The sequence below is a fragment of the Lycium barbarum genome, chromosome 12 (assembly GCF_019175385.1).
Source record: "Lycium barbarum isolate Lr01 chromosome 12, ASM1917538v2, whole genome shotgun sequence".
NCBI lineage: Eukaryota > Viridiplantae > Streptophyta > Magnoliopsida > Solanales > Solanaceae > Lycium > Lycium barbarum.
In genome coordinates this window covers 10,799,777-10,827,037 of record NC_083348.1, presented here as the reverse complement: position 1 = coordinate 10,827,037, position 27,261 = coordinate 10,799,777, and the positions used below count along the sequence as shown (strand labels likewise).

General features: G+C 37.1%; 1 long non-coding RNA gene across 18 annotated transcripts; it reads left to right on the top strand.

Annotated features, from left to right (window-relative positions):
• The first annotated feature begins 1,170 nt into the window (after positions 1 to 1,170).
• Positions 1,171 to 15,286, top strand: LOC132625150 (uncharacterized). 18 transcript variants are annotated; one of them, XR_009576676.1, is made up of 7 exons: positions 1,171 to 2,894; positions 3,903 to 4,031; positions 4,443 to 4,512; positions 9,332 to 9,573; positions 10,298 to 11,869; positions 12,719 to 12,776; positions 13,943 to 15,285. It is a non-coding gene; the product is annotated as an uncharacterized LOC132625150 (long non-coding RNA). The 18 variants fall into 18 exon arrangements; XR_009576672.1 differs by lacking the exon at positions 13,943 to 15,285 and having other exon boundaries at positions 1,172 to 2,894; positions 10,298 to 10,406; positions 11,167 to 11,869; positions 12,719 to 13,023; XR_009576682.1 differs by having other exon boundaries at positions 1,178 to 2,894; positions 10,298 to 10,406; positions 12,709 to 12,776; positions 13,943 to 15,286.
• Positions 15,287 to 27,261: the final 11,975 nt, after the last annotated feature.

Here is a 27,261-nt window from a genome sequence, read left to right as displayed (position 1 = left end):
GTATTTCGAAGGAGAGGCGGGACAAAATTGGGTGTCAACAAGTAGTAGTATTATTTAGTATTTGGGTGGTATCGTATTCTTCATTTCTTACCCCCTGTTTGGATGGTGGTTTCCCGTGGTTCATTAATGTATGATTTTCTATGAAACCATGTTTGTTTTCATTGTTCTTAAAATTATGTGGTATGGTGTTGTAAACCCTTGGTTCGTCCCATGGTTATATAATCATGAAAAGTCCAAATTTTTGTGACCATGGATTTGGTGATTTTTCCGTAGTTACGTATTTCATTTCTCCATTATACCTCACCCTCCACCTTCCACCCCACCCACCCTACCACTTACCCCCACCTCCGCCCCACCCTCCACCATCCACCATCCACCCACCCCCACGCTCACCCTACCATTTACCCCACCCCCGCCACTCACCCCTACACTACCACCCACCCCACCCCCAACTATCCCACTCCTCTGCTACCCACCCCAACCACCACCCACTACCTATAACCACCACCCAAGGCCACTCCACAACCACTCACCCCCACCCTACCACCCACTACCCCCACCTCACACTACCCACCCCTCCACCACCCCCACCCACTACCCCTCACCACTACCCAACCCCCACCCACTACCCCTCACCACTACCCAACCCCCACTCACTACCCCTCACCACCACCCTACCACCCACGCACCCTGACCCTACCACACACTACCTGCTTATTTTTTTAAAGTTTCCATTTTATTTTTTACCTGAGTTTTATTAATATATATAAACTAATTTCTAATTAAGAGTTAAAGGGTATTTTAGTAAACTTACAAGTTATTTTATAGTACCATACAGTCAAACCAAACAATACAAATGTTATTAAACCATAACAAACGATACAGTCTATCCAAACATTATGTTCATTAATACAGTACAATAAAATACAACACCATATTGTACATACCATACTGTACATTAATGAACCACGAGAAACAACCATCCAAATAGAGGGTTACTGCTACAGTTGCTTTACTTGCTTTGTTTATCTGGCTTTTTCCTGCCGTTATTTTCTTTCACAACTGTTTTGATTACTTATTTTGAGCTAAGTCTTTTGAAAACAACCTCTCTAACCAAAAAGATAGGGTAGAGTTTCGTACATTTTCCGTATTTCACTAGGCATGTTATTGTTGTTGTTGAAGTTGAAATATTACTGCACGAACATTGGCCACAATTAAAAGTAATTTTTATTATTTTATCTTTCCTGCTCACAAAAAATGGTTTCCGCTCCAATATTTTCTCCAAGGTCACGAATACATCCAAAAAAAGCAAAACGGCTAGCATCTTGAAAATTTTGGGAACCAAATCCGTCACCGATCAGCACTGCCAACGACATAGACCTGATTTGATTCTTGTTTTCTTGCACTTTGGGGATTTCTTTTAATGTGCGAAAATTAGTGATGATCTTGAACTGTATGTTCATTCTCTGTATGCCTGCTTCAAACATCTAGTGTTCTCTATTCTCTTTCTACTTCAAAATTGCGATGAATTTCATACAAAAATTGGTCAAGTTATGATATTCCATGAATAATCTCTGCATTTTATCTTTATAGTTGTTGTTAAGTTACTTGGTGGATTGTGAAGGTTGATTATATTGTTCTATAAAAAATTGTTCCACAATTTTGTCGTTGCAGAGAGATTTTAATTGATCATATCCTTTTAGGAAAATTAGAAATATTTTTTAATGGAGATATACAGTGGGACATAAATCAATATATTAGTGGAGAAATACATATAGATGAATGCAATTTTAATTGAATCTGCCCAAGGATCTTAGCTTTGCCGATCATTACAAAATTCCTTTTGGTGTGTCTTATCTTTATTTTCTTATTCTGCAACTTTTTTCTTAGTGATTTTAAACATTTACTCTTACGTGTTTGTTGATTCAAATATTGCTTTGCTTTTGAGTGAGTGGAGTGTGCTAATTCAATCATTTCAGTTTTCGACTTGAGTGGTCTGTAAAATTCCAAGCTCTCTTTATGATAACGGCTTTGTCGTTAAAGGAAAATTTTAGATTAGACTTGTATTAATAGCCATATAGTAGCATGTCCTACTAACTTCTACCATAAAGTCTAAGGCAGATCTAGGATTTAAACTTCATGGATTCGATTGTAATTCGATCACATCCATCAAATTTACTGTGTTCAGAATCTATTATTATTCATATTTAGTAGATCTTTCAACACATATGCATAGCGTAGGCCAAAACCTATGGCTTCATATGAAGAAAAGTGGACATAGACTATATACAGGTACCAAAGTAGTGAAGACTTTATGCTTTCTGCTGTAATCTGTGAATAAAAGAATTATTACAGATGTATATTCTTTAGAAAGTAAGTGCACATACAGAGAAGACGATGTTACTCCATTTGCAAGCCTTTGATAATTAGGAGTGGAGATATCTTGTGGATGTCAAATTTATTCGCAGATCAAGACTTGCAGTTGACATTCAGCATAGTTTTACTGGTTAGGATTTCAGTTGCTTTGTGTAGTTACCATTTGCATTTTTGTAGTTGCCATTTCCATCGTTCAGTTACTAGTTGACACAAAACTTGCCTGAATTGTGCGAATTAACTAGACATGACTACAAGCCTGCATCCTAGGCTATCGTGGTGTTACCGGTAACATGGATTAGAGCTGCCGGAAAAATTTGGATATGAATTTTACGAAGCACTGTTTTGTGGGAGATATGGGGAGAGAGCAATAGAGGTACCAAGAGAGAGTTGGAATATGGGCAAACGTAATCTGAAAATTATCTGTTGCGGTCTTCCTTTTAGTAAAATGATCTTTATATCCAAGAGACCAAGATTGTTAATCGTCTGTTTGAAGAGGCAATAGTGAATACTTCATAAAGGTTTGTTCTACTTGAGATGACAAAATATTAGTTGTTGTTTCCTTCAGTTTTTCATCAGACGCAGCAGTAATGGGTATAGTGCTATATTTTTCCTTGTGTAAGTGGTCCTGCAATGAATGTGTACTTCGGTACATGGACTTTAAATGTATTGAAAAAGAGAGATGGTAGCATCAAACAACAATATGAGAAAGAGAAATAGTATTTGCATATAGTATGACTCCTGTAGAGTCTATTAAGACTACTTTTTTCATTATTTATCTGTGTATTTGTGTGATGAATGCGAAAACGGGATTATTCATTTGTTTGCTTATATAAGCTTTCTCTTTTTACTGTAAATCTGTAGATGATGGAGTTAAGAAAATTGTCAAACTCTAACTTTGCATTTCAATTTAATGTTACTGCAGTTAGGTACTTCTTTTAATCATATTTACAATTATAGGTGTTTTTTATCGACAAAAAAAGGGGGAAAAAGCACCGGACATGAAACGCATCGCCGTTTGTCAATACGTAAATAGCTATGATTTGGTAACACGTTAAATATTTTATCCTAAGCTGAGGATCTATCGGAAACAACCTCTCTACCTCCCAAGGTAGGGTAAGGTATGCATACACTCCCCAGACCCCACTTGTGGGATTATACTGGGTATGTTGTTAAATATTTTCTAATATGATGCTGCCGTGAAAGATTGTATATTTTGACACAAAATGTATGTAAATAATATTCAACAACTAGCATGCAATGTTGCCAATCTTATTTGATAACTTACACACATTGATCTGATGAGAATGAAAATTGGTAAATTTCACATCTACGGACTCCCATTCTCCCTCCCAAGTGATTCTCATCCTCACCGCAGCCTTCTTTTGCCGAAAAATGCTGATGACATGTGGGAAATTTAACTGTTAGATATTGACTTCAGATTAGTTGTGTTCTAAAGTTTTTCAAATCTTTGAATTAAATGTAGGAATTCTACTCATTTTTGGTTTCTGCATGAATTTTGTTTTTAGGTGCAAGTAGGAGGATCACCAGTTTATAAGATTGGAAGGAAGTTTTGCAAAGGTGGTTTTTGACAGGTGTTTTTGGGTCAACGTCTTGCTGGCAAGAACGAATGTGCTAATGGTCCCTTGGCTCTGTAGGTAACGTGGTTGCTTGCGAATTCTCTAGCCACTTTTATTTCTCCTCCTTGAAAAGGTGCATTTACCTGTCAACAAGTTTTAGCATCTTCTGGATAGAATTGTTAATGAAATCTCATTTTACCTGATAAAAGAAAACCACATTGACTTTATGCTATGGTCCACAATTTTAGGTATTCGCTTAATCTTATTAAGTATAGGTGCTTTTCTTCTATTATTCAAGGCTCTTTATTTTGGGGGCGTACATGGTACCTGGGCTCCGGGTGGGGGAGAAGTAAGAAAAATTATAGGTCGCACTGAAGTTTGAGCATCGAAGCAGCAAAGGGTGGAGCTATGGCCCTCCATATGAGTGGCAACTTAACACTTATATTGAAATAAGATTTGCAGGTCTGACTGTATGCTTTTTTTGTTCAGTACTCTTGGAGGTAGCCATGGAGTGCCAAGAGAGCATTATAAAGGAAGGGCAGGAAACTATTATGTCATGGTATGTTTATTGAATGCAAATCTGTATTACTTACAGTAATTATGGAGGACAACAAAATTTGAGTTGTAGCTTATTCATTATGAGGAGAAGCATCAACATTAAGAGTTGCGGCTCTAATTGTGACCTCTTTTACCGTTCTAATTTCAGCTTTCATAAAGAATTAAATATATATATATGAGTTTCGCTAATCTACAACATGAATGTTGTAGGATAGCAATGTACCCATTTTTACTTTTTCTTAAATGCCCCTAATAGTATATTGCAAGTCATAGAGGTGGTCTTTTGGTCATTTCCGAAAAATTAAACCCACCATCTTTGTCATCCTTTCGAATCCTTTCACTGTCGTCTCTCTGTTCCTCTACTTATTCGCCCCTCATTGTTGTAATGCCCACAGATCTGAGGTTGTAAATGAATGCAAAGAACAATTCAAGGCCTTGAGGATAAAGTCATAAACCCATTTTGTCCTAGTGGTTTTTTGGAGAAGTAAACGGGGAAAATTAAAGAATAGGGGGAAGAAATTAAAGAGCAAGTGTTTGCTTTTATATGGAAAAGAATCCATTGAAGCTGAAAATAAAGCAAATAACACATTTGTAGTGGATTATTTCATTCATTCAACTCAAGATGAACAGATGCACAACTTTTTCAATAACAAACAGGAAAATTTGCCCAATCAAAAATTATTCTTATGTTCAAGTCAAGATTTGTGTGATTTACAACTCAATCTTGAAAGAATATGTTGAAGGTTCCATGACCTCATGTGAATTGCTCCTGATAAAAACATAGGCAGTTAGTCTTTTTTCTGCCTCTGTATCGTTAAAAGTAAATTGGAGAATGTAGGAATAGGAAAAATTCTGAAACAAAAAAATTATTTAAAATTTTTGCTTGCTGCCTGTGAGTTTTAGCTTGATTTCTTGTTGGCATCACCATGGGCAGAGCAGACAAGAAAAGAAAGAGGGGGAAGACCAAAGTATTGGGGTTTTGAGTAAAAGACAACTAAGCCCCTCATGTTAATATATTGTTGGTGTGTTGGTAAGGGTATTTAAGGAAAGTAAAAGTCGGTACATTGCTATCCTACAACCTTCATGTTGTAGGTTAGCAACACCCTATATATATACACACACACACATTAAACAAGAATGATAGTCTTTTTGCTTAAAAAGTAAAACCCAGTTATCATTCTTCTCTTTTTCTGCTTTTCCGTCTCCCTATCAGCTATGGTGAAACTCATTCTTCACCACCTTTAATCATTTGTCATTCTCAACTCCAAGCAAAGATTCACAACCACCAAATTTTTCACTGTTGCCATTCCTTCTTCCATCTTCAAACAAGAAACTCTAAACACTTTGCAAGCTCCACCAAATATTGTGCTGCCTTCTCCATTTTGTGCAGCTCTTTCAACAATTAATGAGTTATCCCTTCCTTCCTTTCCTCTTCAATATTATCCTGCAAACGCATCTCGACTGTCACGCCTATATATTGCCACTAGCGTCAGCGCTGCAATCTTTGTTGTCCATCACTAATTTCTATTTGTATAATAATATCTATAAGGGGGATGAAGATGCAGGAACATCTAGAAAATAAAATCTAGTACATTTAGGTGAAAACAAAAATAAGCAATTGAGGGATAGAATGAGAAGATGAGGATAAATGAAGCACAAATTGTTAAACATGAAGAAGAAATTGGGCAATTTTAAAGATGAATTGGCGGGTTTTGGAGAGAGCGAAATGAGTGGGGTTTCGGGTGAAAACATGGGAGAGGGAAATGAATTGGGATTTTGTAATGAAATGATAAAAATATTCCTAATTTATTTTAATGGCAGAAAATAGTTAGGGCATTTAAGGAAATTAGAAAATGGGAACATGGCTAACCTACTACCTTCGTGTAGTAGGCTGGCAAAACCCTATATATACATATTGAAAGAGAAGATTTCAATGTGTCAAAGTGTCAGTCACTTGGAGCCTCAAATAATATTGAACAACAAGTGAGTCATTTAGTAATTAGCACCAAAATTCTGAATTTTTTTAGAGGTCATGTCGCCATGATTCAGTGAACTTTCATCAACATTATGAGCAAAGGGTAGCGTTAAGAATGTTATGGATCTTGCACCTAACTGAATCCCAAAAGTTAGCTCAAGATGTGAAGATTACCCAAGCCATATTAAAGAGTGCACTCATCCCTTAAAGGGGCCGATTTGAAAGGAAGTATGGGTTTACCTAAGAAACACAAAAAACTGTCCGGTGACCCTATATCAGTTAGATAAAATTACATAGGAAATAAATTATGCATGTATCATCAATTTAACTTGCAATGTACTTTGAATTGAATAAAGAACAGATTTAAACATTCTAACCCTCCCGCCCATCCATAAAACATAGAGAGCGAAACAAAAGAAAAAAAAATGAAACTTGCTTTCTTCCGGAACAACAGTAATATCACTGGTTTTTCAAATTGTACCAGACCGAAAAGGGAATGAAAGCTTTTCACTACTACATTTTATTTCAATATAGCAACAATTTCTAAGGATTTTAAAGTTCAAAATTCAAGTATTTGTCATACATAACCAATTTACTGAAAAACTTGAAAGAGGCAATGCACATAACAAAATTTCAGTACTGTTACAAGCACTAGACAAAGCAAGAAAGACTGCAACATCGCAAATGAATAACAAAAACACATGTGCTGTAATTACCTCAGACAAACTAATGAACTGGCAGATCAGAAAATTTTAATCTACTCTGAAAATCAACAATTCTTTTATTATTTGGGAAATCAACAATTCAAGAGTTAATATCTGTATAAATTGTATCGACACGAAGAAGAATATGAACCAGCAAATTTCTGCTATGTCTCCTTAAGCTAGGCCCTAATGTAGGTTGGACTTGTAAGATCTCCGCCTCTACACTTTGGTTCTTTTGAACGGGCTTCAATGTTGAAACTTTTGGATCCACAGCATCCTGCTGAAAAGGCATCTTTGAAATCTGTTTCATGTCATGTCTAGATACAAAAACACTCATTCCTATTTCTTCTCAAGCGACATGGTGTTAGCCTGTTGCTTCAAGAATGGAAGCTTTGGGTGAAAACTCAATTAAGCAAATCTATCTCCTCCCCACATTGCTATTTCTCTTTCCATCATCAACTCTCTTCTTACTTCGAACTCTAGCATGTGTCTTCGAGCAACCTCTTCTGCAATGATCTCTTCCCTAATGTGTTCCTTCTCAATCTCTCTCCTGATTGCCTCTTGCACATTGATAGAATCTTGATAACAATTGAATAACTGACCAATACGATCTCTCTTTTTTACTTTTTGTTCTGTTTATTTGGTTGGTTAGTTACATAGCCCCTCGTAGTGGTCAGTCATTCAATTGTTTTCAAGATTCTAGCAATGCGCATGAGTCAATGGGGAGAGAGATTGAGAAGGAACGTATTGGGGAAGAGATCATTGCAGAAAGGTTGCTCGAAGACACATGTTGGAGTTCGAAGTAAGAAGAGAGCTTATGATGGAAAGAGAAGTAGCAATGTGGGGAGGAGATAGATTTGCTTCATTGAGTTTTTCCCTAAAGCTTCCATTTTTGAAGCAACAGGCTAGCGCCATGTCGCTTGAGGAGAAGATTGGGATGAGTGTTTTTGTACCTAGAGACATGAAACAGATTTCAGAGATACCATTTCAATGTCCTGCTGTGGAACCAAAAGTTTCAACATTGAAGCCCGTTCAAAAGAACCAAAGTACAGAGACAGAGATTTTACAAATGCAACCCACTTTGTGGCCTAGATTAAGGAGAGAGAGGGGAATCATGCTGGTTTATATCCTTCTTCACGTCGGTATTGTTTATATAATTATTAACATTTGAATTGCGGATTTCCAAAAAAAAAAAAAAAAAAAAAAAAAAAAGAATTGTTGGTTTTCAGAGTATTAGAAAATTTTCTGATCTGCAAGTCATTTGTCTGAGGGAATTACTTCACACGTGTCTCTGTTATTCACTTACGGAGCTGCAGTCTTTCTTGTTTTTGTATGTCTTGTAACTTTACTAAATTTTTGTTATGTGCATCGCCTCTTTCAAGTTTTTACGTTAATGTTTAAGAATGAAAAATATTTGAATTTTGAACTTAAAAATCCTTAGGAATAGTTGCTACATTGAAACAAAATGAAGTAGTGAAAAGCTTTTGTTCGTTTTTCGGTTTGGTAGAAGTTTGAAACTAGTGATAATACTGTTGTTCCGGAAGAAAACGTGTTTTAACTTTTTTCTTTTGTTTCACTCTCTGTTTTTGTGGATGGACGGGAGTGCGTTAGAATGTTTAAGTCTGCTTTTTATTCCATTCCAAGTACATTGCAAGTTAACTTGATGATGCATATACAATCTATTTTCTATGTACTTTTATCTAACTGATATAGGGTCTCCAGACAAAGTTTTTCGTGTTTCTTAGGTAAACCCATAGTTCCTTTCAATCGGCCCGTTAAGGAATGAGTGGTCGCTTTAATAGATTGGGCAATCCTCACCTCTTGAGCTAACTTACGGGGTTGAGTTCCCCACGATCCATAACATTCATAATGCTACCCTTTGCTCATAATGTTGATAAAAGCTAGTCTTTGCTCATAATGATGATAAAATTGCATTGAATCATGGCTGGAAATATCCACGTGACCTGTAAGACTCTTCAGAACTTTGGTGCTAAATAACTTACTTTTTTTTCAACATTGTTTGAGGCTCATCCAAGTGATTGACACATTGAAATCTTCTCTTTTAATATGTATGTCAGAGAAGGGGCCTTTCAACTACTGAATCCTGAAGTTACACTGACCAGTCTCTTGTTGGTGAATAGGCTATTGTCAGTCTCAGGACAAGATGTGTAAAGGGTTGTTTCCCTGGCAGTTGGTGGCCGTATTACTTGTGAATTGGTGGAGTCAGTTGTGACATGGGCAGGCCAGTTGTTGACTTGCAAGAGTCAAGTTTATTTGTTTGGGTTTCCAAACCATGTGATGGTTTTGCAACTTCTTTTCTGGTGTAATTGACAGATGCATCTATCTTCGGTCGTTGATTTTCATGTGTGGATTCATCTGGAGGGTAGGCCACCTTGTTTTGAGTGCAAGGAATTTGCTTTATCTACACAAGGACATTCCCCTTTCTGTCCGCTTTAGTGGTTGAAGCGTTAAGCTGCTTATGCACATCTAACAGAACTAGCCGGTCTTTAGAAAAGTACACACAGTTTATCAAACAAATGTTATCACCTACTATTAAAAGGGCAGCCCGGTACACTAAGCTCCCGCTATGCACGGGGTCCGGGGAAGGGCAGGACCACAAGGTCTATTGTACGTAGCCTTACCCTGTATTTCTTCAAGAGGCTGTTATCACCTACTATTATATTTGTATAAGTTCTGCAAATTATTCATCTCTCCAACACATTAGTAGGATTTATTAGTTTAAGCTTTTCTGATAAACTTCTCTTCTTTCTGGGTTAGAAGTATAAAATTTTCTCTAGTGTAATTTTTTTCTGCTGAATGTAGATTCTCGGAAGCAGGACACTCAATCTCCTCTTTCTTAACACTGTAATTGATTCCTCCAAACTTAAGGGAGGTAGCGATATAGTTGAAACGGAGAAAGTATATCTGTTTCGATTCTTGAATAGATGCCTATGTTCCCTGATTTTCTTCCTTTAGGTCCTCTGTCCTCTGTCCGCATTAGTCATGTTCTTGGTTTTCTGGTGACATAATAAAAGCTAACGGGACGTAATTGAATTTATATTGTTGTAATTGGAGGTTTAGATGCTGATGTTGTATCACTTTTACAGGGAAGGATTTAATTTTCAGGATTTGAATCTTCTTTTTTAAGAAGCAATTATTTAGAAGATCTGGCAGAATAATCATGTATCCATTTAGACCTGTTTATATCATTGCAAGGTAAGTCATCTCTAAATTGAGCAGCCAAAACTAAGAAATAATTTCCTGGAATAGATAACTGGAAAATTAAACTTTGTCAATGGAAACAACATTAATTCTTATACAACTTATATTGGCCCAGTTTAGCTCAACCAGTAGATAATGCTTGCATGTTAATGTCCTCCAATACATATTTCAGTTATGCTTTTGCTCTCTTGATAGATTGTCCATGGGTCCCTCAATGAACAAGTACAACTTCCTATCCCCAGGCCCTCGAGTTTACTGTCCTCGAGTAGTGATGGCCTAAGTTGCTCGGACTGCGGTGTGGGTGTCCGATATGGGTGCAGATCTGGAGGTTGGGTCCTTCATGATCTAAATTTTAAGATTAGGGAATACGGATCTAGGTATGGATATGGGTGCAGGATTCGGCTAAAAAATAATTCGAATATCTAAAAATAGAATGATAAGCTATGCCTAAATTATGGTGGACTATTTGAAAGGAAAGGAATACACGAACTTTTGAGAGTAAGTTCGAATATGTAATTACTATCAAGTACAAATGCATCTCTTTAAAATTTTTTGGGTGTAACATGGCTATTGCAAATTATATAGACGTCATGATATACTTCTTGAGTTCATTGCACAATCATCAGTGATGTTGACCTGTAAATATCTTTAAAGCACCTTCTGGTTGCTCACTTTTTTATACAAAATATCTTTTATCGATGCCAAAAGATATGCCTAAATTATGGATTCACCCTAGCTTTTGTTTTGATTTCAGAAATCATTGTATCTGTCTCGAATTTCTCTGTCGATTTTGGTTAAAGTACCCAAAATCGTTTGGCCATATTCGGTACGGATACCATACTCACGTCCACACCCATACCCACGCCGTGTCTACAGGGGTGCAACACCAATATTGAAGAGTCTGCACAACTTAAGTGATGGCAGCTACTGTCAATTCAGAATTAGGACCCAGATTCTCCTTGTTTGTCACATTCCAGCGAGCATTTTGAGAAAATCATTATGCTTCGTAATGTTCAGGCATCATATCGGCCTGAATCTTTACTGTGTTATTCTCTGCAAGTTGAAGGCAGTTGAAATTGTTTGGTTGTCACATCATTAGAGCCAATTGGCATTCCATTTCCAGCAACAACTGCTGTTTGCACCTGGTATATTAATACCAAGTACACCAGGCAGTCCTCCAGTAGTAAGAAGAAGAGTGAGGTTGGCACCTGCTTTTCTAATTCCTTCATTGTCATCCTCTGAATCTGATTTATCTCCCTCAAATCCATATTCTTTTGCCTGTTCGTTTCTGGCTGCTCTACTACTTCATCCTCTTCTTCATTAAATTTAAAACCACTACAACCATAAACAGTCCCATGCACTAACTCATCCCTGATTCACCTTCGCCATGAAACTATCAGCTAGAGCTTTCAGGTCATATGGAACAACTTACTCCACAATTGTAAAGCTTTTACAAGGTCAGTTGCATATCATTCATCGTCTTTAAATAACAGCGGTTCAAACCACCGCTATTTAAAAAAAAAACAATTAACCTATGTAGTGAATTTATATCAACACTTGGGCGCCTCATTTATTTCGATTGTTCCAGAACTTCTTCGGCGCCTTTCGTAGGTAATCTCTCAGAATAATTTTCTCAATCCCTAGCTGTAATTCGTCTGGCTTAGTGAATTTCTCAACTAAGCAGTGCATTTCTCAATCCCTAGCTGGAAATCGTCAACTTTGTTTTGTGCTTATGCAGGTTTTTAGCAAAATAATGGAATTTATCTAAGGTTATGAACCAATAGCAGACTTTTTCCACGATTCTTCTTTTAAATTGATTTTTGGGGTTCATGCATGACAGGAATTTCCTATGATTTTGAAATTTCATTTTATGTGTAGTGATTTTACTGTTCAAAGTGTCTGAATTTGTCGCTACGAGTAGTCCATTTCACTTTCTGGTAATCGATTACTCTGTGTTTGATAATCCTTTGGTATATTAGCAATCGATTTCACTTTCTGTGTGTTGGATAATCCTTCGATGGAACTAAAAGACCTTTGTTAGGGTTCATGCATGTTTGGGAATGTAGCAATTTTCCCAATTCCTGTTCTAATGCTTTCATTTTTTTCTTTCTCTTAGTTTTCGGTCTACTTATTGTTATTTTTCAGTTCAATTAGTTTGATATTTGCTTCAATTTTCGCTGCTTTGTCTCGTATTTGGATTGCATGCAATTAATTTTGACATTTTTAGTAAATTTACCAGTTTCATTTTTTTTTTTTTTGACATTTTTAGTTGTTGTTCCTGCTAATATTACTCTAGTATCATACAGGTAGCAAACCTGCTAGTGAAACTATTGGGATCGATGTCGACGTTTAACTGTTTGATAGGTATAAAATCTTATCAATTTCAGCAGTTTCAGTTGTGACAATGTAATTTGTAGTTTTAGAAGCTGAATTGATGTACTTCTTCATTTTATGTCAAATTTTGGAATCACAACTGTTACACTTCTGTTACTACTATCTGTGTTCACCAGGAATACATTTACAAAATGTTGGTACAGTTTGCCATTGAATCAGAACCATAGCTTGTAAACCTGCATCACAATGCTTATACATTGAGTTTAAGTTTTACGAACTGTTTTTCGGAAACAGCTTGCCTACCTTTCGAGGTAGGGATAAGGTCTGCGTACACTTTACCCTCCTCAGACCCCACATTGTGGGATTTCACTGGGTATGTTGTTTTTAGAAGACTTTGACACTAAGAAAATTGTACTATTGCTTGAATATTGAAATTGGAACTTTGTTAGTTGCATATACGGGGACAAAAAGAGTACTACTTTTTGTAAGTTTATAGTAGTGTTCAACTGCTACAGATTGAAGCTGGTAGTGTATTTGGCTCAAGAGAAAAACTAGATGGTTTAGTGGCAAGAAAAAGCACACGTCTGTAAAATCTAAACGTGTTGAGAATTTGTTCTTCTGGTGTAGGAGGAAAACAGTTACTGATTTCCAGTCCTCAATCAGTTACTGATTTAGAACACTTACTGTTCTAAGTGTGTGAATCTGATGTTGGAAGTCTTAATCGAGAGAAACACACAACTAGTTTCATACAGTTAACAGAGTCTTAAAAAAAAAAATCACAACTATTTGCATGTCAAGAAGATCCAGATGTAGAGTGATTGACTATTTAAGCTTTCCCCTTTTGAATAGGGCAATGATTATTAATTTCATCTTTTTTGACTCTGCATCTATCTTTTTCGTTGCTCACTCTTTCCCTAGAGAACTGTCGTTTATTTAACAGCACAGATTATTGTCTGTTCTTTCTAACTGTGAATGTCTATAATGCCCCTCTTTTCCCTCCTTATATCAATTTTTTTTTGAGGAAGCTGTAGTTAAAATCTTATTTCAATTTCTGCCTTTCTCTGGAACCATTTTACTTCTTTCAGTTTATCATAAACTGAGTTTGTTCTAGATCAGGGTATACCAAAATGAGTATTAGCGGCAATCCTAGCTTCTGTTGAAAAAAGGTGGAGGCTTATATTCAATTTCTTATGCAGACGATGCTGAAGTAGTACTCCGATCACTTTTATTAGTATAATAATTCTTTAAGCTTAACATCTCCGTGAGTTGGTGGCCGAAAATGGAAGAATATATAGAAGCTTATATGAAGACTGTGAATCATGTGACCCAATTGATTGAAGGCATTGGCATGGCATGACATTGACATGAAGATGGGTGAAAAATATTCTAAGTGTTAGGTGAATCCATGAGGCAGAATTCGGGCTAGGCACACGCACGACACATGCCAAGAAGGCATGCACACGGGGCATGCATGAGGGTCATCTTTTATTAGTACAGTCAGACCTCTCTACAACGGCATCCGCATATAACAGTACCTCTCTATAACAGCCAAGTTTTTTCGGAACCGATTTTTTATGTTATATTTTATTTCTCTATAACAGCAACAACCAACTTTATAATAGTACTCTCTTTGCCAAATTACCCCCATATAACAACTATCTTTTTTTTTTGGTAATATAATAATTAACCATCTTTATAAAAATAGAATATCTTGATTACTAATAATAAGTGTAGAGATTTTACTAAATATTTGATCCTTTGATACAATATTTATGACAAAAAATATCATATGAATATATATATTATCATTATAAGATTTTCCTTCATTATACAAAGTGTGATTAAGCTTAGAATTTGGCAATTAAAAATGAAAAATTAGATTTTATGCATTTTTTTGCCTATAACAGCAAAATATTATTTAAATGTCAATGCTGTTAAATGCGTATAACAACAATTCTCTATAACAACAAAAAAATTTCGGATCCAATGATGCTGTTATAGAGAAGTTTGACTGTATAATAAGTCTTTAAATTCAACATCTCCGTGAGTTGGTGGCTGAAAATGGAAGAAGATATAGAAGCTTATCCGAAGATTGTGAATCGTGTGGTCCAATTGATTGAAGGCATTGGCATGGCATGACATTGACATGAAGTTGGGTGAAAAATATTCTAAGTGTTAGGCGAAGCCATGAGGCAGAATTCGGGCTAGGCACATGCACGACACATGCCAAGAAGGCATGCACACGGGACATGCATGAGGGTCATGCACACGACACAAGCGACAATTACGCAGTGTGCGTTGCAGTTTCGTCAGTTGAGGCGAATTTCTGAAGGCTTCCCCTCATGGGTGAAGTGGTTCCCTTAGAATCAGCTTAATGCCCTCTTATGGAACTGCTGGCACATGCCAAGCACGCCCCTACCCTTGTAATTACCCTGGCAGGTTTCTTTATGTAGGCAGAATTTGGCTAAGGCATGGATCAGTTTTGTAAGCCTCCAATTGTAATATCTGAGAGATAATAAAAGTTTGGGCATTTGCCTGTAAACGTGTGTGTCCCTTTCAGTATACTGTCCCGAAATTAATCTAAGTGTCAAACGTGTGTGAGCGCGCAAAGGCTGGAGTTGGCTATGACGCTGGCCGAGCAGTAGTGACGAGAGAAAAAATCCACACCTATTACAACTGGTATCTCTGGCCAGTTTAATTTATGTCTTATTTTTCCTTTTTTGTTAAGTTTAAAAAAATGTCACTTTTATGAGTATAATAGTTCTTTAAATTCAACATCATACATGACACATTTAAGACAACAAAGTACTAAAGGCATTATGATACTATACATGCATCTTTAGTTTACGACCAGAAAATACAAAAGGCATTATGGTATTAGTAGAACTAATTCTTTAAATTCAACATCCTACATGACACATTTAAGACCACAAAATACAAAAGACATTATGATACTGTACATGCATCTTTAGTTTACGACCGCTAGAGTCTTAATCGAGAGAAACACACAACTAGTTTGCTTATATATGTGTGATTCTTGTGGAAGTAACAGTTAACAGAGTCTGCATTTTGGCTAATTATAGAGTTCTCTATACTAATGAAACATGCCTCTGCTAACATTTTGGACACTATTAACCATATCCATTAACTAATAATGGTGTATGCATTTTGGCAAATTTTTAGGAGAGACAGTGAGCTTAGGTTTCAAACTTCTATTTATGTTTGCTTAATTTTGTCCATGAGCTAGCTTTTTCATTTTGATATTGTGATGTTTTTTTTTTAATTTTAAGTTGGATCATTATGTGTTCTTTCTAGCCATGCCAATTGATAAATCTTGGATTAGCAAACTACAAAACACACCTGAATATGAAAATGTGCTAGGAAAATTTTTGGGCTTTGCTTTCGAGCATGGGTCTGTTGATGGGCGTGTAATTAAGTGTCCATGTCCGAGATGTGGCTTTAAGAAGTGGCAAGGAAGAAGTGCAATTGAAGAGCAGCTGACTTATAAGTCTTTTCTAGAAAATTACAAATTTTGGTATTTGCACGGTGAAGAGTCAAATGCAACTGTGCCATAGACTTTTCAGAGCACAAATGTTACAGAAGATACTCTGCAACCCCAAAATTCGATGGCAACCATGATTAATGGTGAATTTGGTTCACCAGGAACAATGTCAATGAGCCTGATGTGTCTTGTGAGCCTATAAATACAGAAGAAACATTTAATGAAGGGCACATTAAGGGGAATAATGAAGTTTGTGCGAAGTGTTCTTTGAATTGATCGAAGATGGCAAGCAACCGTTATACGAAGGGTGTATGAAGTATTCCAAATTGTCATTCCTAATTAAGTTGTATCATATATAAAATGTTTGTGCCGCATGACTGACAAAGCGATGAGTATGATATTATAATTGTTAAAAGATGCCTTTGAAGATACCAAGATTCCAGTTACTTTTTATGATGACAAGAAATCCATAAACACGTTGATGGTTCACTCAACAAAAAGTGGAAGGAGTTCAGGATTAACCAATGGCGTGCGGCTTGGAATCCATTAAAGAGTAAAGAAGAAATCATCAAGAAAGTTTCGGAAGGCATTCCCATGGACCAATGTCGCTCCCAAACGCACACAAGTATTCAAGACCGTACAAGTAATATAGGATTAAAGTCCAAATATCATATTCACTGGGACTTATGATTAACCGTCAACTAAATTAAACTAGTGCTAATTATCTAAACAAGAAATAATCCAAAATTATATTTATAAACTAACAAAAAATAAAAAGAACGCAAATAACGAACTTCGATCAAGAAAGAGCAGTTTTTTATCGGAGAAGAGAAGAGATAGATCTAGGGATATGACCACTAACAATCCAGCTAAGTCTTCTAATCATTACATGGTTCTAGTTGACGGGTTAATTATTGCTTTATGAGTATCGTCCGAGTTGCTCACAAGCCTGTTGATGTTACACTAACGCCTATATTCCTATGGTCATCAGAAAATAATAGGAACACATTTATAGCTCCGTATTCAACTAAGCAAGGCTAAAGGGTATATTTCTATCCTCATTAGTGAAACGATGTATTTATTCTTATTACGCATGCAAATTCCCTATCCCTAGTTCAATTCACACTCCACAAATAGCGTCTAACTATTGGCCAGATAATCAAACAATTGAGACCAAGAATAAATAAATAACTCCAACGATTGGAAACCAATAGATGTAAACGATAATCAAACGACAACTTTCATGTTTGAGCCAAAATCCTAGAACTAAAGAGTTTAGCTCCACATAGACATGGAGGAAAAAAGACAAACCATCCGAATGAAAACATAAAAACGAGTACTACAGAGAAGAAAAGGTCAAACCCCGAAACTACTGCCTCAACGGCGGCTCCAAGCTCTCTCATAGGTGTAGGAAAAAGTCCAGACGAAATAACCCAATCCAAAATAAAATGAGATAAGTTTTAATCCGAGAACCCCTTGGTTGCTCCATTGTTATCAGAATCTCAGGAATTTATATGAATTCGAGTGATTCCTAAGCTATTACAAGAGTTTCTATGAACTCGAGTGAAGATAGCTAAGTAATGGAGCGTAAAAATGTAGAAGAAGTAGTTGTGATTGAAAAAGAGTAAAAGTATATTCATCCATGAAATCAATATTGAGATTACAATCCTTTATAAGGCTGAATTCAAATCCGTGAATGTGCTAACCACCCAAACTAACTTTCCCGCTTAAACTGCATTTGAACTAACTCTACTTGAATTAACCAACTAACATACTGCTGAGCTGGAAATTCTCAATTAGATGGAATTCCAGCTGATTACGAATCAATTACAATTCACTAAACACAAATCATGTATCAGTACTCCCTGCATCAAAAGATCCTTGACCACAAGGATCAAAATTCAGGAAACCTAGTGTGAAGTACATTGACAAACTCCCAAGTAGCAGCATTAGCTGTAAGACCATGCCATTTCACCAGGACCTGAGCTACTGCTTTATTGCCCTTCTTCACCATTCTTCTTTGTAAAATCAACTCAGTGTTGGGACAGTAGGGACTGTCAACATAGACCACTGGAGGGTAAGCAATTTGGGACGGCAATTCATAACATTTCTTCAATAATGACACATGAACTATAGGGTGAATTTTGACAGAATCAGGAAACAAAAGTGTGTATGCTACAGGACCAGCTTTCACTTCAGTATTTGGAATGGTCCATAATACTTGGCAGCTAGCTTATGAAATGGATGACGAGAAATGGTCATTTGTCTATAGGGTTGCACTTTAAAATACACCCAATCTCCCACATCAAAGTTCCTATCACTTCTATGATTATTTGCTTCTTGTTTCATCCTCAATTGAGCCCTCAGTAAGTGATGCTTAAGAAGCTGCAGTTTGAATTCTCTGTTAATAAGTGGGTTATCCACCTCAGAAGAAGCAGATTCCCTAGGAAGATAAGGCAAGTGTAATGGAGGTGGTCTGCCATAAAGAGCTTCATAAGGTGTCAAGCTAATAGCTGAATGATGACTAGTATTGTACCAATACTCTACCATAGGTAAACAAGAGAACCAGTTATGAGAATCATCAGCACAAAAACATCTCAAATAGGTTTCTGTTGATTTGGTATTAATGATTAAGATTGAGATGTTGATTTGATATTGATGATTAAGATGGATAGCTTAATTTTAGGAATATATTGTATTGATGTAAATGATTAGGAATTGATTGTGTAATATTGTCTTTCCTTATTTAGTCTTAGAACTCATGTATAAGTACCCATTCTTATGGATTGTATATTCATTCAGAAATACAAGAAGTCCTTTCTTCTTGCTAAAAATCTTCATGGTATCAAAGCCATTGCTGCCTTTTTGAGGTGAGTTTTCTCCCTCGCAGCACTAGGGTTCCGTGTTTTATCTAAGAGGTCGAGTTTTTCTCTCTCTTTGTGGCTATCCGCACAAAAACTCCTCCAGTTCAGTTCGTTTCTGGATTATTTTTCTCTGTTGGGGTTGCTGGAACATTCTGCGCCTATCCCTATCAGTTTTTTTTTCGATCACCGGAATTAGGATTCCGGCGTGGCAGCCAACTTTCCGGCGATTTTTTTTCTGGATTTTGTTTTCAGTTCTCGGGTCGTAGGCCTATTCTAACCCTTCCCATCCAGATAATATGGGTGACACTACTTCTGGAGAGACTTTTTCTCAAGATGAAGTTCAACATCTTCGCCGTCTTCTGAACAAACTTGACTCTTCTAGTGTTGCTAGCCCCAATTATGTGCAGTCAGGTATTGCTTTTAATGCTCAGCTTAATTGTTGGATTATTGATTCTGGTGCGAATAGACACATGACAGGCTCTTCTAAAGGCCTTCAAAATTACTCTCCTAGTCCCAAAGGGGATTATGTCAGAATAGCCAATGGCTCCCTAGCCCCTGTCTCTGGAACAGGTTCAATGTTTTGTACTCCTGATATTACCTTATCATCCATTCTTCATGTGCCTGATTTTCCTATTAACCTATTATCTGTTAGCGCTATCACCAAAGAACTAAACTGTAGTGTCAGATTCTTTCCTGATTATTGTGTTTTTGAAGACCTTCATACAGGGAAAAAGATTGGCAGTGGTAGATTGCATGATGGCTTATATTTGATCGATGGAACTCGAGACTCTGGTCAGGCCTTTTTTGTAGGAAATAAGGATGTCAACCGAGAAATAATACAGTGGCATAGACGGTTGGGACACCCATCTTTTTTTGCTTTAAAAAAGTTATACCCTGGTTTATTTTCTAGAACTGAGTTTGAATCTTTGTCTTGTGATGCATGTGAATATGCCAAGCACACTAAAACTCTTATCCTCTGAGTGACAATAAAAGCACAATTCCCTTTTCGACTATTCATTCTGATGTCTGGGGTCCTACTCAAACACTTTCTTTATCTAGTAGTCGATGGTTTGTTACTTTTATCGATTGTTGCACTAGAATGACATGGGTATATCTGTTAAAAGCCAAAAGTGAAGTTTTCTCCTGTTTTAAGTCATTTCATAAGATGATTTGTACTCAGTTTGAGGCTAAGATAAAGATATTTCGAACTGACAATGGCACAGAATACATGGATAAAACTTTTGGAGCTTACTTGGAGTCTTTTGGGATAATCCATCAAACTAGTTGTCCTTATACTAGTGCACAAAATGGGGTTGCTGAAAGAAAAAATAGGCATTTGTTAGAAGTAGCAAGATCCCTTTTGTTTACCATGAATCTGCCAAAGCCTTACTGGGGGGATGCCATTCTAGTAGCTGCCTACCTCATCAATAGAATGCCACTTAAAACTCTTAATTTCCGGAGTCCTTTAGAAGCTTTAAAGGGTAAAAATGACTATACTGTTCCTCCAAAGATATTTGGGTGTGTTTGCTTTGTTCACGCTAGTAACTCTGGGAAACTTGAACCTAGAGCTCTTAAATGTGTCTTTATTGGGTATTCTCCAACACAGAAAGGGTACAAATGTTATCACCCTCCTTCTAGGAGATTCTTTGTCAGTATGGATGTTACCTTTTGGGAATCTGAGCCCTATTTCAGTATTACACCATCACCTCTTCAGGGGGAGAATTATAAGGAAGCAGAGATGGTTTTTCCTAGTTCTATTGTTGAAACTACTGCCATAAGAGAAAGTGAAATTAGAGAAAGAATTGATAACTTACTCAAGGAGAAATAGAGTAGAAGAAGTCATCATGCAACCTGCCGAAGCCGAACCTTCTTCTTCTGGTGAGTTATCTATACTTCTTAATGAGTTAGATTTGCCTATTGCTCACAGGAAAGGAGTCAGATCTTGCACTAAACACCCTTTATCCAACTTCGTTTCCTATAATTCTTTATCTCCCTCCTATAGAGCCTTTGCCTTGTCTATTTCTTCTGTGTCTATTCCCCAGAATTGGAGGGAAGCTTTTGGAGATTCTAAGTGGAAGCAAGCTATGATGGAAGAAATGAAGGCTTTATCAAAGAATGAGACTTAGGAACTTGTTGCATCACCACCAGACAAGAAGTTGGTTGGTTGCAAATGGGTCTTCACTGTAAAACATAAAGCTGATGGTTCCATTGAAAGGTTCAAAGCAAGATTGGTGGCTAAAGGATTCACTCAGACTTTTGGAGTGGATTATCAAGAGACATTTGCTCCTGTTGCAAAAATGAATACTATTAGAATTCTTCTATCTTGTGCAGCTAATCTTGACTGGGACTTGCAACAGTTTGATGTGAAGAATGCATTTCTTCATGGAGACTTAGAAGAAGAGGTGTACATGGAGATTCCTCCTGGTTTTGGTACTGAACAAAGTCAAGGAAAGATATGCAGACTGAAGAAAGCCTTGTACGAATTGAAGCAATCTCCTAGAGCTTGGTTTGACAGATTCTATAAAGCAATGATCTCCTTTGGTTACCAACAAAGCAATGCGGATCACACCCTCTTTATACGACATTTAAAGGGTAAACTCACTCTTCTCATAGTTTATGTTGATGACATAGTAATGACAGGAGATGACAAAGAGGAGATGACCCGATTGAAGAAGTTGTTGGCACAGGAATTTGAGATCAAGGATCTAGGAAAATTGCAGTACTTCTTGGGAATTGAAGTTGCTAGATCAAAAAGAGGAATCTTTATTTCTCAAAGAAAGTATATTCTGGATCTCTTGAAAGAAACAGGCATGACAGGTTGCAAACCAGCAGAATCACTCATTGAAAGCAATCACAAACTACAAAGCGGAGTTGGAAAGTCAGTTGATAAAGAGAGATATCAGAGGCTGGTTGGAAGACTCATTTATCTCTCTCACACTAGACTAGACATAGCCTATTCAGTCAGCCTAGTGAGCCAGTTTATGCATGATCCTCGAGATCCTCATATGCAAGCTGTCTTTCATATTTTGCGGTATCTGAAGTCTGCTCCAGGAAAAGGTCTACTTTACTCCAGACATGGTCACCTCCAAATAGAAGCCTTTACCGATGCAGATTGGGCTGGATCTTTAGATGACAGAAGGCCTACATCCGGTTACTGTACACTCGTAGGAGGAAACTTGGTCACTTGGAGAAGCAAGAAGCAAAGTGTAGTTGCTAGATCAAGTGCGGAGGCAGAATATAGAGCTATGGCCCAGGGTGTTTGCGAACTTTTGTGGTTACAAAAGTTACTAGAAGAATTGAGATTGTCTGAAAAAAGGAAACTTTCCTTGTATTGTGACAACAAGGCTGCAATCAGTATAGCTCGAAATCCAGTCCAGCATGACCGAACAAAGCACGTTGAAATTGATCGACACTTCATCAAAGAAAAAGTCACGGGTGGTGTCTTGAGTTTATTCCACGTGTCATCAGAAAAACAACTAGCTGATGTGTTTACTAAAGGCCTCAACAAACGGACTTTTCATACACTGATTTGCAAGTTGGGCATGTGCGACATCTTTGCACCAACTTGAGGGGGAGTGTTGATTTGGTATTAATGATTAAGATTGAGATGTTGATTTGATATTGATGATTAAGATTGATAGCTTAATTTTAGGAATATATTGTATTGATGTAAATGATTAGGAATTGATTGTGTAATATTGTCTTTCCTTATTTAGTCTTAGAACTCATGTATAAGTACCCATTCTTATGGATTGTATATTCATTCAGAAATACAAGAAGTCCTTTCTTCTTGCTAAAAATCTTCTGTTTCTAAACATCTGTTAAGGACCTCAGTTTGTCCATCAGATTGTGGATGGTAGGCTGAAGATATGTGCAGTTGAACCCCTTGTATTGAAAAGAGTTCTTGCCAAAAAGTACTCAAAAAGATTGCATCCCTATCACTAGTGATAGCATCAGGTAGTCCATGAAGTCTTACAATAACATCCACAAAGAACTTAGCTACAGACTGAGCAGTGTAAGGGTGTTTAAGTGGAATGAAATGACCATATTTACTTGGTCTATCCACTACCACCAAGATGACTTCATGACCCTGAGAATTTGGTAAACCATCCACAAAGTCCATACTGATCTGAGACCATACCACATCAGGAATAGGAAGAGGTTGTAAAAGACCAGGATAAGTAGCTAAGTCAGCTTTACTCCTCTGGCATACATCACATTTCTGCACAAAGGATTTAACATCCTTTCTCAGCCCTTTCCAATAGAATAAAGTCAGTAACCTCTTGAGTGCAGCATCAACTCCTGAGTGCCCACCTTGAGCAGTAGAATGCCAAAGTGAGATGATAGTATTTCTCAGTTGATCAGATTTACCAATAACCAATCTTCCTTTTCTCCTGAGCTGATTATTGTGCCAAGTGAACTGAGAAGGAACATCAGCATTAGACTGCAGCCTCTCAATTAGTGATTTCAGTTCCACATCAGTACTCCAACTATCAGAATTGGTATTAGAGAATGTTAGGACCAGTAATTCAGCACCAGATATCTAGAGAGAGCATCTGCAACCTTGTTTTCTACCCCCTTTTTATACTTAATAGTATAATCAAAAGGCATAAGTTTTGTCAACCAAAGTAACTGTGAATTGGTGTGAAGAGTTTATTCCATTAAGTACTTCAAAGCCTTCTGGTCAGTTCTAATAATGAACTTCTGGCTGAGTAAGTATTCAGACCACTTGGTAACTGCATGTACAATGGCTAAATGTTCTCTGTCATAGATAGACATAGTTGCATGTCTTGGAGATAGGGCCTTGCTAATGAAGGCAATGGGATGACCCTCTTGCATGAGAACAACTTCAATTCCAAACCCACTGGCATCAGTCACAACCACAAAGGTCTTGGTGATGTCAGGCAAGGCTAAGACAGGTACATTTGTCAAAGCATTCTTAAGTTTTTCAAATGCTGCTGTAGCCACTGGTGAGCATTTGAAACTATCCTTCCTTAGTAGGTCAGTTAGAGGCTTTCATATGATAACTAAAACCTTGAATGAATCTCCTGTAATAACCCAGCTAATCCAATAAAGCCCCTCAACTGCTTCAAGGTTGTAGGAATAGGCCAATTTTGAACTGCTGCTATCTTTTGAGGATCAATGGACACACCTTCCTCAGTAATGAAATGACCTAAATACTCAATTTTCTTCACCCCAAAGAAGCATTTACTGTGCTTAGCAAATATTGATGCTTCACCATTTCTTGGAAAACAACTCTCAACTGCCATACATGCTCATCCACTGCGTTGCTGTATATTAATATGCCATCAAAAAATACCAATACAAACCTCCTCAAGAAAGGTTGGAATACAGAATTAATGAGACCCTGGAATGTTGCAGGTGCATTGGACAATCCAAAGGGCATGACTGAGAGCTTATACTGCCCTGAATGAGTCCTAAAAGCTGTTTTTAGTATATCTTCAGTTGCCATATTTAGCTGGTGATAACTAGATCTAAGGTCAATTTTAGAAAAAATCTTTGAGCCTCCTAACTCATCCAATAGATCCTCTACCGTAGGAATAGGAAATTTGTTTTTAACAGTGGCCTTATTGGGATCTCTATAATCAACACACAATCTCCAAGTCCCATCCTTTTTCCCCACCAAAACTACTGGTGCAGCAAATGGACTGCAACTAGGTTGTATCACCCCTTGATTCAACATTTGTTTTACCAATGATTCTATCACTTCCTTTTTAATAGATGGATACATTTAAGGTTACTTATTTATAGGTTAAGTCCCTTGGTTTAACACTACTCTATGATCAAATACACCTCTAGAGGGTGGTAATTGAGTAGGTTCTTCAAACAATCCCTTAAACTCACCTAGCAGATTGGATTAACTAGTATCAGTCTGAGTTAATGTATTAGCTTCTGGTGAATGCCAATGTACTTCGTCATAACTGGTAGGTTGCAACTGAATCATGAAAAGTTGAATATCATTACCTGAGATTTTTGCCAATTTACCATATCCTGTGTGTAAAACTTGCCTTCCAGCTCCCCTCAAGACATGTTTCTTGCCCTTGTATAGGAACTCCATTGTAAGATTCCTGAAGTTCATCTTGATATCCCCTAGAGTGCATAACCATTGGACTCCTAATGCTACTCCACAACTTCCTAATGGCAATAGCAAGAATTCAGCTTTCAACTCTGCCCCTTGCAATAACCAAGATAACTGACACATTTTATCAACCTATGGTCCCATTAGCTGCTGAAACCACATCAGGAATGGTTTCAATAACTTGATAACCCAACTGCTCCACTACTGCAGGATCAATGAAGTTATGTGAACTTCCTATATGTATTAGTATGTGTAATGGGTTCTTGGAATGATAGCCAGTGACCTTCAAAGTTCTGTAGCCCATTGATCCATTCAAAGCATGAATAAATATCTCTATGTGCTCCTTGCCTTGCAGTTGTTCTAGTTCTTCAATCATCAATTCATTATGTAATTCCTCCTTAGAGTTCTGAACTCTATTAAGTTGTTCTTCTAACTCTTGGATGTATAGTTGTTTCTGGTGCTTGCACTTGTGTCCCATGACATACTTCTCATCACAAAAGAAGCATAATCCTTTGGCTCTCTTCTCATGCATTTCCTCAGGTGTCAATGTCCTTCTATTGAACCCCTTCTGCTGTGGTATATTATTCCTATGAGAAGTTGGAAGAATAGGTTTCCCTTGAGTTTTTGGATCATTAAATCTTCTTACAGGATTGACTACATTGCTCACAGTTAAAGAAGCAACTTGTTGTAATGCAGCAATGTAAGCTTCTTGCATCCTAGTAGTTTTATAAACTTGTGATAAAGTAGTTGGATTTGTGACTTTAATTGCAATGTATAACTCAGGTTTCAACACCCCCCCCCCCCAAGAAACAACTGATGGCATTTTCCTGAGACAAATTTACCCTTGTCAAATTCCTCTCAAAGACTGCCTGATAATCCTTCACACACTCTTCTTGTTTCACTTTTTTGATTTCTTCCACGGGATCATCAAAATCAGTGCCAAACCTCTCCCCCATGCCATGATGTATTCATTCCAAGTAGCTGGTTTTAGGTATTGTTTGTATTTCACAAAAGAAAGGTGCCATTGAATATCATCACCTTCCAATTGCAGAGCAGCAACCCCAATTTTCTCATCATTTGGTACATCTTCCATCTCAAAAAATTGTTCAATCTTGAACAACCAAGATCTGAGATCTTCTCCAGAAAATCTCATGAATTATAACCTTGACCATCGATTGAAATTTGAATGCTGAGAATTGTAACTTGTAGGGATTCATTCTCTTTCCCTTTGTACTCTCTCCTCTGAATTGTTATTTCTAGATGGACCTTCTTCCTGTACCAATGCAGTATGCTCTCTTGGAGTCTTGTCCCTTCGATTTTCTCCAGTTGCTGCTGCTAATTGATTCTTCAATTCCACCATTGCTTGGTCCAATTTCTCCAAGTGTGAAACCTTGCCTGCTAAGGTTCCCATTTCTGTTATCATGATTTGCATCATATCTCTCAATTCTCCCACTTCTGTAGTTGATGTTTCAGGAGTTGGTTCACCATTTGTCCTTGTTACTTTCGCCCTTAATGCCGAGTATTGTTCAGCTCTAATACCATTGTTATCAGAATCTCAGGAATTTATATGAATTCGAGTGATTCCTAAGCTATTACAGGAGTTTCTATGAACTCAACTGAAGATAGCTAAGTAATGGAGGGTAAGAATGTAGAAGAAGTAGTTGTGATTGAACAAGAGTAAAAGTATATTCATCCATGAAATCAATATTTAAATTACAATCCTTTATAAGGCTGAATTCGAATCCGTGAATGTGCTAACCACCCAAACTAACTTTCCCGCCTAAACTGCATTTGAACTAACTCTACTTGAATTAACCAACTAACATACTGCTGAGCTGGAAATTCTCAATTAGATGGAATTCCAGCTGATTACGAATCAATTACAATTCACTAAACACAAATCATGTATCATCCACGACGTGCAAAGCATCAATATTGCTCACTGTCAGCTACGTGTCACGAGGAAGTCTGTTTGCTACATCACTTGTAATTACAGTTGTTCTTTTTCAATTTCAAGTGTAATTTTCATCTATTGTTGACCCAATCATC